The following is a 16,682-nucleotide window of genomic DNA, read 5'->3' on the forward strand; positions in this document are numbered from 1 at the left end:
AGACTTAAATCGTGGCTTAGGGGCTTACCAACAGGACCAATATCCATGAGGATGCAGATTCAATGCCTAGCCTCCTGTAGTGGATTAAGCATCCAGCGCTGCTGTGGCTGCAGTGTAGGCCTGCACCTACAACTCCGATTCAACCCCTAGCCTGGGAAATTCCATCTGCCCAGGTGCAGGCTTAAAATGCAAAAAAAAAAAAAAAGCAAAACAAACAAACCCAGAACAAAAAACTTTTGTGGTATGATAATTACATATTTTGTCATTTTAAAATATACAAATGACACGTATTATTACGTCTTCTAAATCTCTGGGAAGAATATTCAAATATATATTCAAATTGGCCACACAAAAACCTTTTTTATCTGCTAATCAAAAAACAGGGGATTGCCTTATGTTTAGTGTTGCTTTTATCTAAGAGATATGATAAATAAACCGTGACCTAGAAACTAAAAAGTGCATTTGAAATCCTGGCTAAGTCACTTCTCTCCTCACCCTTGAGGTTTTCACAACTTGGAGACACAAAACAAAGCAGACTGGACAGACAGCTTTGGTGACTGTCACAGTGACTTCGGGTTTTTCCAGCACTATCAAGCTTCTAGCATTCTCTTTCACTAGCTTCCTCCAAGTTATCTCTGAACTTGTTACCAATCTTTAGCTCTATGCAAATTCAGACTGCCTTCTTCAGCCCATTAGCTGGTGAGAGTGTGTGGATTTATATCACAGAAAAACTAACTGTTCCACAGCGATAAAAGAACCTGAGGCAGGGGTCCTGTTAGCTTGGGGATCAGCCAGCTGTCTTCATTCAGCGTCCTGTGCCCTTGGTAGAAGGCCTGATGCTCCCGCTTGGGCAACCTGTGAGGAAGGATTAGAAGTTGTCTGTGTTTTAAATTCAAGTACCTACACTAGGGAGCGTTTTCTTAAATATCACGTACACCAATGCCATCTCTGCCTTTGAACTTACTCACTCTGGCATAATTACAATTTCAGCTTTAATGATGCTTTAATGCAGATTTTCGTATTTACTGCAGTAATGGGTGAGTACTTCCCCACAAAGCCATGCAAATTGTAGGCTTTTCAAGTTCTAAGCTTTTATGTTAGGAGGAACAGTGGGTAATTGCAGAGCTTGTCATGGCATGTTAAAGTGTGCATACACCGCGGTAACCATCACGAGTTTAGGGGGTTCAGCTGTGGGAAGAGGAGCCCATCTACTCTCCTACGTTAGCAGATTTGGCTTCTGTAGACCAGGGAAGGGGGAGGCAAAGAAAATTTAGGAGAGAGTTGCACCATTTTTAGGACAAGGAGATAAATTTGTCTTAAAAAATGAAATTTCAGGTTTTTAAAAAATGTCTTTGAAAAGCTTTTCTTCTGTTCACCAAAGCTGTTCAAGTTTATTGTAGAAACTTTGGAAAATACAAGAAAGTATAAAGAAGAATGTAAACATCATTTATATTCTCATTCACTATTCAGAAGTAACTACTTAACATTTGGATATTTGTCTAAATATGTAGATTTTACATATCTAGATCTCTTAAAGTGTTTATAACATTTATGGAAACATAAATTTGTTCATACAAACATAAATTTACATATACATATATACCTTCATATATCCACATGTAAGTATGGGATCATATATATGTTTGTGTCTCAATCATTGTCTAGACACATTTTCTATCATTTTTTGATATTATTTTGAGATTTTTGCATATCATTAAATGCCTTCCCCCCCCAAATACTTAGTTTTAATGAGTACAAAATATTCCATTCTGTGAATGAGCTGTAGTTCTCCTAATTAGTATTTTGTTCTTTTAAGCAATATTGTAGTGAATAGCATTGTATCTTTGTCATCACCTTTAACTTCTCAGCTTAATCAGGAAAAGTAGTCTTAACAGTGCTGGCCTTCTATTGTCTTGTATTTGTGTTGTTGGACCATCCATTGTTGTCTGATGGAGATTTTTGCGTCCTTAAGAGTCAAAGATTGTGTCTACAGGAAATGCTCTTTAATGCTTGTTGCAGATGACATTTAATAAGCATCAAGAATGCGTTGTGTTAGGCCCCAAAATACCTTCACACGTATCTGAATACATCTCCAGTGTGTTCTCTCTAAGTGAAACAATAGCTAGCTCTATAAACTTCCAGGAACTTGGTACCCACTGACTTCAGTAAAGTCCGTGAGGTAAATGGAGAAGGAACTATTACCCAAAGCACAGAGTTATTCACACTTTGCACTGTGTTCATGCTTTCCCAGGAATTGAGGACTAGACTCTCCAGCTGCTATGTAATTTAGTAATACTGCTCCCTGGAGCCTTTTAATTTTGCGATCTCAAACGACTGATAAAGTACTAAATGGTATGTGTAATAAACACTGGGCTTCAGCTCTACCACGTATGAGCAGTGTTAATTCGGGCAAATCACTCTCTAGATCTCAACTTCCTTATCTATAAAATGGAAGTAATAGAGCTTTCTTCTTGTAGCCTCATACGATTGCATAAATGTGCCAGTGTTTGCAACATTATAAACACCACATAGGGCGAAGTTTTAAGAAACTATTAAAGTATTCTTATAATCAATTTGTATTCATAATGTAGCTAAAAATGGTAGGCTAATATAGTGTGGAAATACAAAACAAAAGAGAAGGCAGACTTGGACTCTCCAAGTGATTGCTGACCATGGAATGTGACATCCTTGTGAACAGTCCCTGCTGGGGCGCATGTGTAAGTGCCCTGTGATATTCTCCTTTTGGCATACCGGCCTTTGGAGGTCCCTCGGCTGTGTACTTACTCTGGTTTAGAGCTGGCTTGGGAAATGATCTTTTTTTTTTTTTTTTTTTTTTTTTTTTTTAAGTCAATTTCAGTGGATCAAAACCACAGCCATTCCAGAGGAGCTGCCCGAGGGTTGGGTAGTAGGAAGGCTGATTTGGAAGTGGGATTGACAGGGCCCCCACTCTGCCTTTGCTTCAGCAGGAGAAAATTAACCTTTGCAACATTGCGGGTTAGAGAGTAACCTTTCGCTTGAGTTAAAGATTTATCATGCACGTGCACGCATACACATACATTCAGGTTTGAAAACTACTTTAAAGACACTGAGACCCATGGGAATTCCCCTTGTGGCTCAGCGGTAAGGAACCTGACTAGTATCCATGAGGATGCGGGTTCCATCCCTGGCCTTGTTCAGTGGGTTAAAGGCTCCCGTGTTGCTGTGAGCTGTGGTATAGGTCACAGACACGGCTCAGATCCCACAGTTCTATGGGATGGCAGCTGCAGCTCCAAGTCAACCCCTAGCCTGCGAACCTCCATATGCTGCAGGTGCAGCCTTAAAATGACAATTAAATTAAATTAAAATTAAAAAAAGGCACCAAGATCCAGTGCAGCCAAGTGTTGAGGATGGCATGGCTTATTGGTATCAGGGCTAGGTCTAGAAGCCTGCTAGCAGGGCATGGCCTCTTGCACTCCTCCCACAAGGCTCTGGAATCTTCTGGAGGCATCAGGAAGGACCTGGGCCATCTCCAGAAATGCATGGGCTATGATTCATGCATTTCTCTTGGGCCAGACATGGTGTCTAGATCCCTGTTCTTCTTCATTTATGTTTCTTCTCTTCTACTTTGTCAAAGAACTGAGCCCCGACCTGGACTGGAGGAGGGAGATCACCTTTTAAAAGAACACATAGGTTTATAGGCATTCTGTTGTTGCAGTTATCATTCATGGTGTGCTTTAAGGATAGAGAAAATTTCGATTATCTCAACAATGAACTGTTGCTGTGATACCTTAGAAGAGTGACTGGTGGTCAGGAGAGGAACAGAATAATAGTGGTCTAACAACACCTCAGATCAAGGATGATCAGCAGGAAATGGCACCTAACTAGTAAACAAGAGGGCTGAGAGAAAAAAAATTCCTCCCCATTTTTTTTTTTTTTTTTTTTTTGTCTTTTGTCTTTTGTCTTTTAGGGCCATACCCATGGCCTATGGAGGTTCCCAGGCTAGGGGTGTAATCGGAGCTGTTGCTGCCGGCCTATACCACAGCTCACAGCAATGCCCGATCCATAACCCACTGAGCGAGGCCAGGAATCAAACCCCCAACCTCATGGTTACTAGTTGGATTCGTTTCTGCTGCACCAAGATGGGAACTCCCCTACCCATTTGTATGAAGACTGTGCCTCCCTTAATTATACTGCTGCTGAATCTCCCACCAGCATCCCCCTCATTAGTGGAGGATCTCCGATACAGACACATCAAAGGACTTCCCCTAAAGAATAGACATTTCCAAGTGGTCCATCTATGAAGGTATCAGATGTGGGTGAGCTAAAACCCAGCATTGGATTGCATGACCTGTGTTCACCTTTTCCCCTTAGATATACAGAAGTTATGTTTCAAGTTAATGTTCTAAAAGTTTTATGGTGGTCTGCTGTCAATCAAGTATGACTTTGAACAAGTCTCTTTACTTGGTTTTGATGTCCTTTACTGTTAAGGAGGAGATTGGATTATGTGAACTTATAATATTCTTTTAAAATATTTCTTCCAAGGCTATAACTCCATATTTCTTTCTTTCTTTCCTTGTTATTGTTTTAAAGGAGTTTTTCTACCCTGTGTTTTCAGGATTAAATCATAGTGGTCTTGTGCTCTTCTTTGGGGTCATGTCTTTACTATCCTAGGGTCTGAAAAAAAATGGTCTCGCAGCATCTAAAATATTAAGGAAAAGTGTTGGGTGGGACAGTAGGTTGGGCTCTGCTGACCTAAATAGAGGGAGGAGGACATGCCTTAATGACCCAGTAGTGTGTTCTCCTTATGGTCACTTTTTCATTTCATTGTCACCTGCGAATGGATGTTCCATTTGGACTTTTGTTGAGAAAACTGCTTTTCCTGTTGCCTGGGCCTCCCAGTCACACTTTGAAGGCCATTCCCTTGTTTATTTTGGAGTAGCATTGCTTCTCAGTTTGTGGTAAGTATATCTATAAACTGGAACAGTTAGGCCTGAAAGCCTCCTTTTGCACATGTGGAAATGTTCCCGAAATCTGTAATAGTTACCAGAGTGACCAGCCAGTCATTAAAGGAATGAATTTAGTTTTGCAGATTTTGAAAGAGGGAGAGAAAAAGAGAGAGATTGGGAGGGAGGGGAGGAGGGAGAGAAGTGTGTGTGGGGTTGGGCCTCAGGCAAAGAACATGCTCTGCTTCAATGTTCAGAGATGCAAATCCTTTTAAATAGGCCAAATGCAGGAAGTGAAGCAAGTTCCTTAACTGGTAAAAAAGTTTGCTTCCTTGTGGGATCAGTAATTTGGCTTGGGAATGGACACATTCTAGCATCCTTAAAATCGAAAGAGAAAGAAAATAGATGACTTGGTTCACATTTAGTTCTTTTGTGCCATTATTTCAGTGGAATTCAGGAAATAGGGGTTTTAACTTATCACTAGTCATTTTCATTTGACAGTTTTGATTTTCAAAAGAGAAAGGCCAAATGCAAATTCTTCTCCCTCCTACAGAGACCCAGGCAGACTTTTAACATCAAGTGATGTACATTCTTCCCCTGAAAAACAAATTTCACATAACCAGTAAGTGCTTTGTCAGTGGTTCTAGAGAAGCTTTTTTTTTTTCCATCGACATAGATGATGGATATTTATTTCTTCTGGTGATGTGAGGCCTTAACTGTTTCTGTCATGAATATGTTCTTATCCAGCCTTCTCCTACTTGCCATTTTGTTTCCTAAAATAGCAATATAGAAATTATTATCTAAACTAGCAGGATAAAAGTTTCAGAATCTCAGTTTTAGTCACTGACATTAACATACTTCAGAGTGAATGGTTGACTTACAGGTTGTATGTTTGGTTGTTAATCATGCTTTTCATTGAAATATGTGTACCATCGCGCCGTCTCCAATTTGTAAAAGTGCAGTAATCCTGGAGATTAAGAATATACCAATGACTGGTTACATCTTTAGGAAGAACTACCCCTTTGTACAGTACAAAATCTCATGGTTCAAAAAGGGTCAATTCATGGCTCCATCTCAGGAACAGTATCACAACCCCACAGGCAGAAGACAGAAGTGGAGTTTGCCCCGTATACTGAGGAGTCTTAGTACCTGTGCCAACAACCAAAATATCTGACAATCACTTCCCACCCAGTGAAGGTGCTTTTTGAGCTGACCATAGTTGTCTACTGCCTCCACAGCCCCCCTGCCCCACCCTCTACCCAGTAGCCTCACCTTTCTGTGTTAGATTTAAGAAACATCTGGGATTAAACATCCACTCCAGATCAATTGTGAATTCATTAATTAATGTATAGCAATATATTCTTTTGGCGGTAGACCAGATAAATGGAACAGAAGCAGTAATCCAAGATCCCATCTATGAGGACTTTCCCAACTTGGAAGAAAAAAATGCATAACAAAAAAAAAAAAAAAAAAAAAAAGAAAGAAAAAAGAAAGACAGAAACACAGAAATAAAACTCTACCCTAAATATAGTCCTGAGACTTTTAAAGTTTTGAGCAATGAAGGAAAAACCTCTGAATAGGAGGAAAGAACAACAACAACAAAAAACCAATTGCCTATGAAGAAATAAAATTCATACTGGCCTCAGACTTTCCTTCCACAAATTGCTATGTGTTTTGGTCAAAGAACTCTTATTTGCTGAGATATTATACATACATATGTATGTAGCATTTGCTTATTAATGCATTAACATATGTTTAAGTTTGCAAAAAATATAATTACCATATCTTTCCTGAGAAACTCACTTAAAGACATAGAGAAGATGACTGAGAGTTAAATTAAAATGAAGAATTAAAAGATTGGAAAGATGGAGTATAAAAGGATAATGGCAAGCATTAATAGAAAAATGAAAGTTTGAAAAGGCCTTTGAAAATCTAATTGTATAAATAATGATTCACCCATAACAAAATAGCTCTGACCACCCATATCAATTAAGATGAGAGATAGAGGTGTGACAGAAATACACATACACTGTCTACTTACTTTGGGGCTTACTTTGGGGAGTGGGGCGGGAAACAAGGGTTATACTCATTAATTCATTAATTAGGTAAATATACATTCAGGTGTGTGTTTTAAACAGTTAAAGATACTAACTTATTAGCATGGAAACCAGTTATGTCCCTGTGTATCGCAGAAGAAAATAAAAAGAAAATACAGCATAAAGTAAGAAAACCACCAGCCCACTTCACTTTTGAAATGTAGATGTTAAAATTTAATAGATCGCTATAGGAATTATTTACTATAAACTACTGAGGTTTATCCCAAGAATGGTTTAGTCATATGAACATTAATAATACATCATAGCAATAGATCAGGCATGGCTAAGGCTGCGGCATACACCTCTGCTGCAGCTCTGATTCAACCCCTAGCGTGGGAGCTTTCACATACCACAGGTCTGGCCATAAAAAGAAGAAAAAAATTAATGAAAGCATTTGTTAAGTAGATTGTATGCAAGATGAATATACAGACATTAATCTTACTGTATATCACCACCTGTAACCACTGAGAAGTGATAATGAGAGAAAGACATGGATTCCTTGTGGCATTCCACTCTTTTCCCATACTCCCTTTTTCCCACACAAAAAAAGTGAGAAAGTATCCTGCCTTTGAAGTAACTAAAAAGAGACTTGAAAGAGAGGGCTGTGAAGAAACAACAAAACTTTATTTGAAATCTATACTATGTTTGCATAATAAAAAGACATATCATATTCATTGGAGAAAAGACTAAATAAGGCAATTTCCCCAAATTATATTACAGTTCTTAGGCAATTCCCATCAGAATCCTTATGAGTGTGTGTGTGTGTGTGTAGCTATTTCCTTCATTGCAGGCACCACCCTCACTCTGTCTAGCTAAAGCAGAGGAATGTATTACAATGTATTATGTAGCTCACAAAAGTGCTAGAAAGTGAGCACCGAAGGCTGCATAGCCTGGGAAAATCACCCTGACCACAGCATGGCACTGTGACAGCGCAAGTCCTGGCGACTGCTGCCCCTGACCTCTGCCTTCCAGAACCTCTGACAGTTTTGTTGCCTGCCCCTCACCCCCCACCCAGGAGGGCTGCCTCTGCCACCACTTTTGCCACCAAAACTGATTCCTCTGACACCTCCTTCCTCAGGCCTTCTTTCAAGCTAAGGTTGAATTTGGACTTAATTGGCAAAGACTCACCTGTGTTCTGGACACAGGGACAGCTGGAAGAGTGGGTAGTGGGGCCTTGGGGAGGCAGGTCTCGTGATGTGGAGAATTTCTCTTATGTAGGGAAGATACTGAGTGACCATAAAGATGGCAAGTGCTCACTCTGATAACTTGGCATGATGACTCTAGTACACCTGAAAGACTGAGTAGGTATGATTGGCCAAGTAAATTCAGTGAAACAGACCTGACTACCTGAGATTAATACACATCATAAAGTGATAATGCAAACAGTCATCCACACATGAAATAAAAATGGACAAAGACTGAAGATGATATGATGAGGGAAACGTCACACACCACCAAGAAAGGAAGAGTTGAATCATCAAGTCATAGTGGGGAATTGGCCATCTTTTTGAAAATATGTGAGGTGAGCTTCCTCCATACCATACGCTAAAATGATTTTTGTATTTTAAATTACATGTAAAATATTAAGCCCTCAACTGTAAAATTAATATGCGGTTGAATATTTAATATGTTTAGGGTGGGGAAATAACTTCCGAGCATAAAAAAGTAAAAGAAATTGCTAAGGAAAAGATCCATGAGTACACTGAGTTATAAACTTCTCTAAGTTGGAGTTCCCATCGTGGCACAGCGGAAGCACATCCAACTAGGAATCATGAGGTTGCGGCTTCGATGCCTGGCCTCACTCAGTGGGTTAAGAATCCGGCATTGGAGTTCCTGTTGTGGCTCAGTGGTTAACAAACCCGACTAGGAACCGTGAGGTTGTGGGTTCGATCCCTGGCCTTGCTCAGTGGGTTAAGGATCCGGCATTGCCATGAACTGTGGGGTAGGTTGCAGACGCAGCTCGGATCCCTCGTTGCTGTGGCTGTGGCGTAGGCCAGTGGCTATGGCTCCGATTCGACCCCTAGCCTGGGAACCTCCATACGCCGAGGGTGCGGCCCTGAAAAAAAAAAAAAAAAGAATCCGGCATTGCCGTGAGCTGTGGTGTAGGTCGGCAGCTATAGCTCTGATTTGACCCCTAGCCTGGGAACCTCCATATGCCATAGGTGCAGCCATAAAAGACGAAAGACAAAAATAAATAAATAAAATTCTCTAAGTTAAATACCATAAACAGAATGAAAACTCTTAATAGATAACAGAAATTATCTGCAACAGATATAATAGGCAGAAGTGTAATAGGATCAAGTCAAAAAGTGCTACTTCTAACATCTTGCTAAGTAAATAGGCAAAGTACATGAACAGACAACTTACAGAAGAAATAGAAATGAGACATAAACAAATGAAAAGTTCATTCTTTCACTAATCAAATAAGTGCAAATGAAAATAATGAAATACTAGTGTTCACCTGATTTGCAAATATTAAAGAGCATACGTGGTAATAGTCATTTCCTGGTGATGGCATAGTGAGATGGGTATTCTCAGTACATTAAATTTAAATTTGTGGTCTTTTTAGAAAGTGGAGTGATATTTTACCTCAAGAACCCTAAGAATAATTCATATCACTTGAACTATTATTTGCTCTTCATGAAATGTAGTTTAAGGAAATAATCAGAAAAGTACTTAGAAATACTTATTTCAGGATGTTAATTGCAGCATTATTTATAATAGCAGGAAAATAGAAACGCCCTAAACATTAAATATTAAGAAGAATGATGTTTAAATTGTAGTTCATCTATATAATGAATAATTTGTATCCATTAAAAAATATCACATTTTAGAAAAATATTTAGTGGCATAGGAAGATTATAGCCACAACCTAATAACAAAGAGCAGGATACAAAAGCTGAATGTGGCTTATGATCCTATATAAGGATATGTTTGTTTGTACATGTACACACTATCAAAAAATAGACCAAAAAAAAAAAAAAAAAACATGGCTTTACATTAGTAAAATTACCAGTTTCATTTTTTTAATTTTATGTATTTTCAAGTCTTTAGCCACCAGTGTGTGTTAGCTTCAAAATGAGGTTGTTTTTTGGTTTTTTTTTTTTTAAGTGAGCAGTTTCTTTTCTATGGATTTGCAGCATTTCACCAGCAAAATCCTATGTGCATATTGCTTCCACCCTCACCATCTGCCTCCAGTTTCAAGTAGTTAAACAGTTTTATGTTTAGCATTTTCCAATATTAGGAGTACTACTAAAGTTATCCCCTCAGTCTCATTTATCCTTAGTCAGCCCCCTGGGGGTGATGGGCATAGACTGCTGTCTTCTCCGTAACATCACCTAGAAGAGCGTGCGTCTGCTGGAGGCTAGTGTGCAAATCTCGGAGGAGATTCCAGTGGTTTTTAAAGACATGCAAAGATAAATAAAAGTGCTTTTATTCTCTCTTCTTTATTTCTTCCTTTCTTTCTTTTCCTTCTTTCTCTTTTTTTCTCTTTCTTTCTTGCTTTCTTTCTCTCTCTCTTTCCGTCCTCCCTCCCTCCCTTCCTCTTTCTTTCATCTGAGTTCATTGCTGCTGTAAAACATTACAAAACTATTCAGCAGAACTTTTTCCTATATTTTTGAGTAAGAAATGTTGTTACTTAAGAATATCCTAAGTAAAATTGTTCTGTGCTGGTGTTCCCATTGTGGCTCAGCAATAGCAAACCTAAGTAGTATCCATGAGAATGTGGATTTGGTCCCTGGCCTCACTCAGTGGGTTAAGGATCCGGCATTGCCATGAGCTGTGGTGGAGGTTGAAGATGAGACTCAGATGCCGCATTGCCGTGGCTGTGGCTGTGGCTGTAGCATATGCCAGCAGCTACTGCTCTGATTTGACCCCTAGCCTGGGAACTTCTATATTACCATGGGTGTTGCCCTAAAAAGATTAAAAAAAAAATTGTTCAGTGCTAAGTTTTGAAAATTATATATTTTAGTCCATACAGGAAACATTTTGTTTTGCTATACCTTCTGATGAGAAAATGCGAAAGCCAGTTTTTCCTTAGATATCACCTCCTCCATTTTCGACCCAATAGCACATATTTAATATCAGGCTTTAAACTGTTCTGTGAAATTATGAGCTATTACAACATTTGAAATTTCTTGCTTTTAAAATTTTTATTTATTTATTTTGCTTTTTAGGGCCACGCCCATGGCATATGGAGGTTCCCAGGCTAGGGGTCAAATTGGAGCTACAGCTCCTGGCCTACACCACAGCTCACAGCAACCCCAGATCCTTAACCCACTGAGGCCAGGGATTGAACCCGCAACCTCATGGTTCCTAGTCGGATTTGTTTCCGCTGCACCAGGAACTCCTCTTGTGTTTAAGAGTGTAAAACTTGATTACGTTAATAACCAAATGTAGATATTTATCTTCATTCAATGTCTTGGTAAAACAAAGCCAAATATCCCTACTCCAGTTCCCTTAGGAAACTAGTTCAGATCCATCACTGGCCAAGACTCACTGATGATGTGCCCAGGCATATTCCAGACATGACACCACTACGTTCCTCCTGCCCCTCCAGAACCATGATCTCCCAGTGCTCAAATGCCATGACTTCTTTATAAAATCATATCACTCAGTATAAGCACCGTGCAGTAGTTGATATCAGGAACCATATTCCTACTTCTTGACTATTCCTTTTCCCTTGCTTCCTGGGATACTTTCTTCTGTATTTCTGTCCTTGTTCTCCTCATTGGCTTTTTTTTTTTTTTTTTGGCCACAACCGCTGCACACAGAAGTTCCCAGGCCACAGCATGGACAACACCAGTTCCTTACCTGCTAGGCCACCAGGGAACTCCCTCCTCATCTGCTTTAACTCTTGAGACCTTCTGGGTTGTGTTCTTTGTCACTTTTGTACTTGTGACAGACTCTGCTTGATCAAGGCCATCTGCTTCGTGAGTGTGCTGATACAGTTCTATCTTAAGCCTGGACACTTCTGAACATAGATGCCTGTTTTTATTTTCTGGTGCTTTTCTCCACCTAAATGTGTCCTTCCAGGGAGTTGCCTTCGTGGTGCAGCGGTTAATAAACCCAACCAGGATCCGTGAAGATGAGGGTTCGATCCCTGGCCTCACTGAGTGGGTTGGAGATCTGGCATTGCCAGGAGCTGTGGTGTAGGTCACAGATGTGGTTCAGATCCCACATTGCTGTGGCTGTGGTATAGGCCAGTGGCTGTAGCTCCAATTAGACCCCTAGCTCTGGGAACGTCCATATGCCCCAGGTGTGGTCCTGAAAAGCAAAAATAAACAAACAAATAAAATAAATAAATAAATAAATGTGTCCTTCCAGCACCTTAAATGCATCTGTTATTTAAGATCAAGTTTCTTATCCTCAACTCTGGTTTTTCTCAGTTATTGGCACCACCATCCACGTGGTGACCCAAGCTCTCAACCCCAGCATCATCTTTGTTAAGCCCTCCCTGCTCATTCTCACCTGATTTCAGGGGTTTTACACCTGCTCCTCTTCCCAGCCAGTGGCTCAGGGCTCTGGTAGAGTGAGGATTGGGCTCCATGTTTTTGTATGCTCCCTCTCACTGACTCTCAGATTTCTCTTCTACATTGAAGCTTTTATTTTATTTTATTTTATTTTATTTTATTTTGCCTTTTTTTTTTTTTTTTTTTAGGGCTGCACCCATGGCATATGGAAGTTCCTAGGCTAGGCGTCAAACTGGAGATACAGCTGCGGGCCTACGCCACAGCCACATCAACTCAGGATCTAAGCCACATCTGTGACCTACACCACAGCTCATGGCAATGCTGGATCCCTGACCCACTGAGCAAGGCCAGGGATCAAACCTCACAACCTCATGGATACTAGTCAGATTCGTTTCTGCTGCACCACAATAGGAACTCCCGAAGCTTTTATTTTTTAATATATGAACTGAGCTATGTCTTCTAACTAAAGAGAAACATTCCCTGGTTTGTCATGACAGAGTGTCATGGTTCCCAAAGTGTGATCCATGGACCAGCTGCACCAGGATCCTGGTTAGAAATATAGACTCTCAGGCTTCAGTCTATACCCACTAATTAAGTAACGTATGAGAGTGGTAGCCAGCAATCTGTGGTCTAATAAATCCTCAAGGTGATTCCGAGGCACTCTACAGTTGGAGAATTACTGCACTATAGGTCCTAAAGCCTTGCTGCACGTCAGAATCACCCATGGAGCTTAACCATGGAGCTTAAAGAAAAGACCCAGGTCCCAGACCAATTAAATCAGAAACCTCACATGTCTGGCCTGGCATAAATATATATCTTTTTAAAAGCTCCCTGGAGGATTTTAATACATAGTAAGGTTAGAGAACAACTTAATCTGTAAAATTCACTTTCTTTAGCAGAACTTAAAGCCATGTTTCTCAAACTTGAGTTCACCTTGCAATCACCTGCCCTCACCCCATCCCCTTTCTGATTTAATTGGATTGAAACATGACTTGGTCGTTGGGTTTTTGTAAGTTCCCTAGACTATTTGAATGTGAAGTCGAGGTTAAGAATAACTGTGCTAAAGCCAGTCTGAAACTTCAGCGTGCCTAAGAATCACCTGGAGAACTTGATAAAAATAGGGACCCCACAGTCCCACCTGGGTGAAGAATCACCTGGATACCGCTCTAAAGGATGTTTCCCGAAAGTTGTTAGATTGTTCTAGTTTGACCTTGATCCGTTCTTTTTGCTCCCCAAGGTTCACCGCCCTGCCCTAGTTTCCTGCAATTCCCCCTCCATGGCATCAAATTACTTGGTATTTCTTAAATATGCCTTACTTAAGTCATCAGAGAAAATGTAGATTATTAAAGCCAATAAATGGTCTTGAATCAGTTGGTTAGCTATTTGGAAAAGAAGTAAACTGGACTGTTCTATCTTATTCTTAAGTCAAATAAATCCCATGTAGATACAGAGAAAAAGCTTTAAAAAAAAAAAAAAAAAAAGAAGAAGAAGAAGAAACATGGAGTTTCCTGGTGGCCCAGCACTTAAGGATCCATCATTGTCACTACTGTGGCTTAGGTCAGTGCTGTGACACGGGGTCAGTCTCTGGCCTGGAAACTTATGTATGCCTCGGGTGCAGCCAAAGAAAAAAAGAAAAACCCAAAACCAAACCAAACCAAAACTATGAAAGTGCTAGAAAAAAAATATGATTGTATTTCGAGAGTATTTTGGGAGTGGGGGAGTCATTTCCAAACAAGATGCAAAACCTGAAAGCCATAAAGGAAAATGGTTGATACATTTGACTAAATAAAAATTTCTCTGCAGAAGAGTTACCATAAGCAACATTAAAAGATAAGCACAAAAAAGACTAACATAACTCAGGAGTAGAGTATGAACCAGGTAGTTTGTACAAAAAAAGAAACAAATGGACAGTTAATATTTAAAAGACGCTCATTGTTACTCATCCCAAAGAAATTCTCATCAAAACAATGTGATGCCACCAAAATCTGAAAAAGTTCAGGGTTGGCAAGATTGAAGCGAAATGGCGTTCCATGCGCCAGCAGTGGTAGAGTGTAAATTAGAATAGTGTCTTTGGAGAACAATGAGCTATATGCACCAAAGTGGAAAGTTAACTCACTTGTGAGGGCCAGTAGTAGTTCTCCTAGGAATTTAGCTCTTGGATATAATCATTTAAGTATTCAGAAGATACTCACTGAATAATCAAAACCCTGAAATCCATCTAAATATCTATTAATAGAAGATTTAAGTAAATTATGGTACAAGACATAGTGGAATTTTATTTGATGCTAAAGATGACAGAGATTTAGATGAAAGGATACAGAAAGTTGTAGCTAGATTATTAATGAAAAACAACACTTATAGAGTATATATATATGTAAAAAAAATGACCCTTGAACAATACAGAGATGCCCACCCCCTGTGCAGTTGAAAATCTGAGTATAATGTAGAGTCAGCTCTCTGTATTTGAGGTTCCCCTGGCTCAAAGTTCCTCTGTATCCACAGTCCTTATCCACAGATTCAACCAACTGCTGAATGTGTGGTACTGTTGTATGTACTGTTGAGAGACTCTGCATATTAGTGGACGCACACACTTCACATCTCTGTTTTGTGTGTGTGTGTATAAAAACTTTTATACAGCATGGTATTATATGGAGACTTTTTCAGTATATGTAATATTTCTGTGTATATCTATATGTTTTTCTGGATGAACCCATGTATTTCAAGATTAAAACTAGGGGTGGGAGGTGGCTTGGGGTTCACAGCTTGCTGCAGTGCCTAGCCCATAACGATCGTATTAATGTTTGAATGAATCAATGAATGAGAGTCAGAGGCCAGAAAAGAATTTTAGTCTTTATTTTACACTTCCTTGAACTATTTGAAGTTTTTTTTTTTTTTTTTACAGTGTTTATATATTTTCTTTTGTAATCGAATTAACACATGTAAAAATGTGCTATTTACTTCTGGACTCTGTCCCTTTGTCTCTTCAATTTCCTCTCCCTCAGAAGCCTCCTTTCCTTTCACCTGCAACTTTCCTTCAAGGTTCAGATCAGAGGTTGCCTCTGTCCAGCCATCCTCTCTCTCCTGAATTCGTGGCTTCCTCACTTTATGTATACATACCACCAGAAGCTCAGTATCCTATTCAGTTCCTGCCTGATGTATGGGAACATTGTCAGGCATGATGTGATTAATCTAACTTCCTCCAAAGGCTCCAAGGGGACTGTCACATTGTGGCAAAAAGGAGGAAAAGATGGCAGTACTTTCCTGTTCGACTGTCAACAGGGTAATGCACTGGTCTGTGTTATATTCACACTGACCTCATACCCACAGTGACTGTCCATTTTTGACCCCAATGAGTGTTCTTAGGGTACAAACACTAACTTAAACACAGTCTCCAGAATGCCAGTATTCCATTTCCTCCAACATCACTTAAAGGAAGCCACCAATATCAATTAGCTTTGACTTAATAGGTCTAGGAAAGTACCTAGCATATATTCACTCTTTTTATCCCCCAAGCTTGATTGAGATATCTTTTTTTATTACTCAATGAATTTATTACATTTGTAGTTGTACAATGATCATCACAATTCAATTTTATAGGATTTCCATCCCACAACCCCAGCACATCCCCCCACCCCCTGAACTTCTCTGTTGGAAACCATAAGTTTTTCAAAATCTGTGAGTCAGTATCTGTTCTGCAAAGAAGTTCAGTCTGTCCTTTTTTCAGATTCCACATGTAAATGATAGCATTTGATGTTGATGTCTCATTGTCTGACTGACTTAACTTAGCATGATAATTTCTAGTCCATCCACATTGCTAAAAATGCCAGTATTTCATTCCTTTTAATGGCTGAGTAATATTCCACTGTGTATATGTACCACATCTACTTGATCTGTCAATGGACATTTAGGTTGTTTCTATGTCTTGGCTATTGAAAATAGTGCTGCTATGAACATCGGAGTACATATGTCTTTTGAGTCATGGTTTTCTCTGGTTAGATGCCCAGGAGTGGGATTGCTAGGTCAAATGGTAGTTCTATGTTTAGTTTTCTGAGGAATCTCCATACTGTTTTCCGCAGTGGTTGCACCAATTTGCAATGCACCAATGGTGTACTAGGGTTCCTTTTTCCCCACACCCTCTCCAGCACTTATTGTTTATACACATTTTGATGCTGGCCATTCTGGCTGGTGTAAGG

The 16,682-nt window shown here is 39.6% G+C and overlaps 1 protein-coding gene across 49 annotated transcripts in view; it reads left to right on the top strand.

The window, feature by feature from the left end:
• The window catches only part of MAST4 (microtubule associated serine/threonine kinase family member 4), a 589,108-nt gene that overhangs the window by 477,125 nt on the left and 95,301 nt on the right, over positions 1-16,682 (top strand). The window lies entirely within an intron of this gene.

This window comes from Sus scrofa, chromosome 16, assembly GCF_054392235.1.
Source record: "Sus scrofa isolate SSC_HxYL_T2T_F1_AM1 chromosome 16, Sscrofa_HxYL_maternal_Yorkshire_Landrace_v2.0, whole genome shotgun sequence".
Classification (NCBI taxonomy): Eukaryota; Metazoa; Chordata; class Mammalia; order Artiodactyla; family Suidae; genus Sus; species Sus scrofa.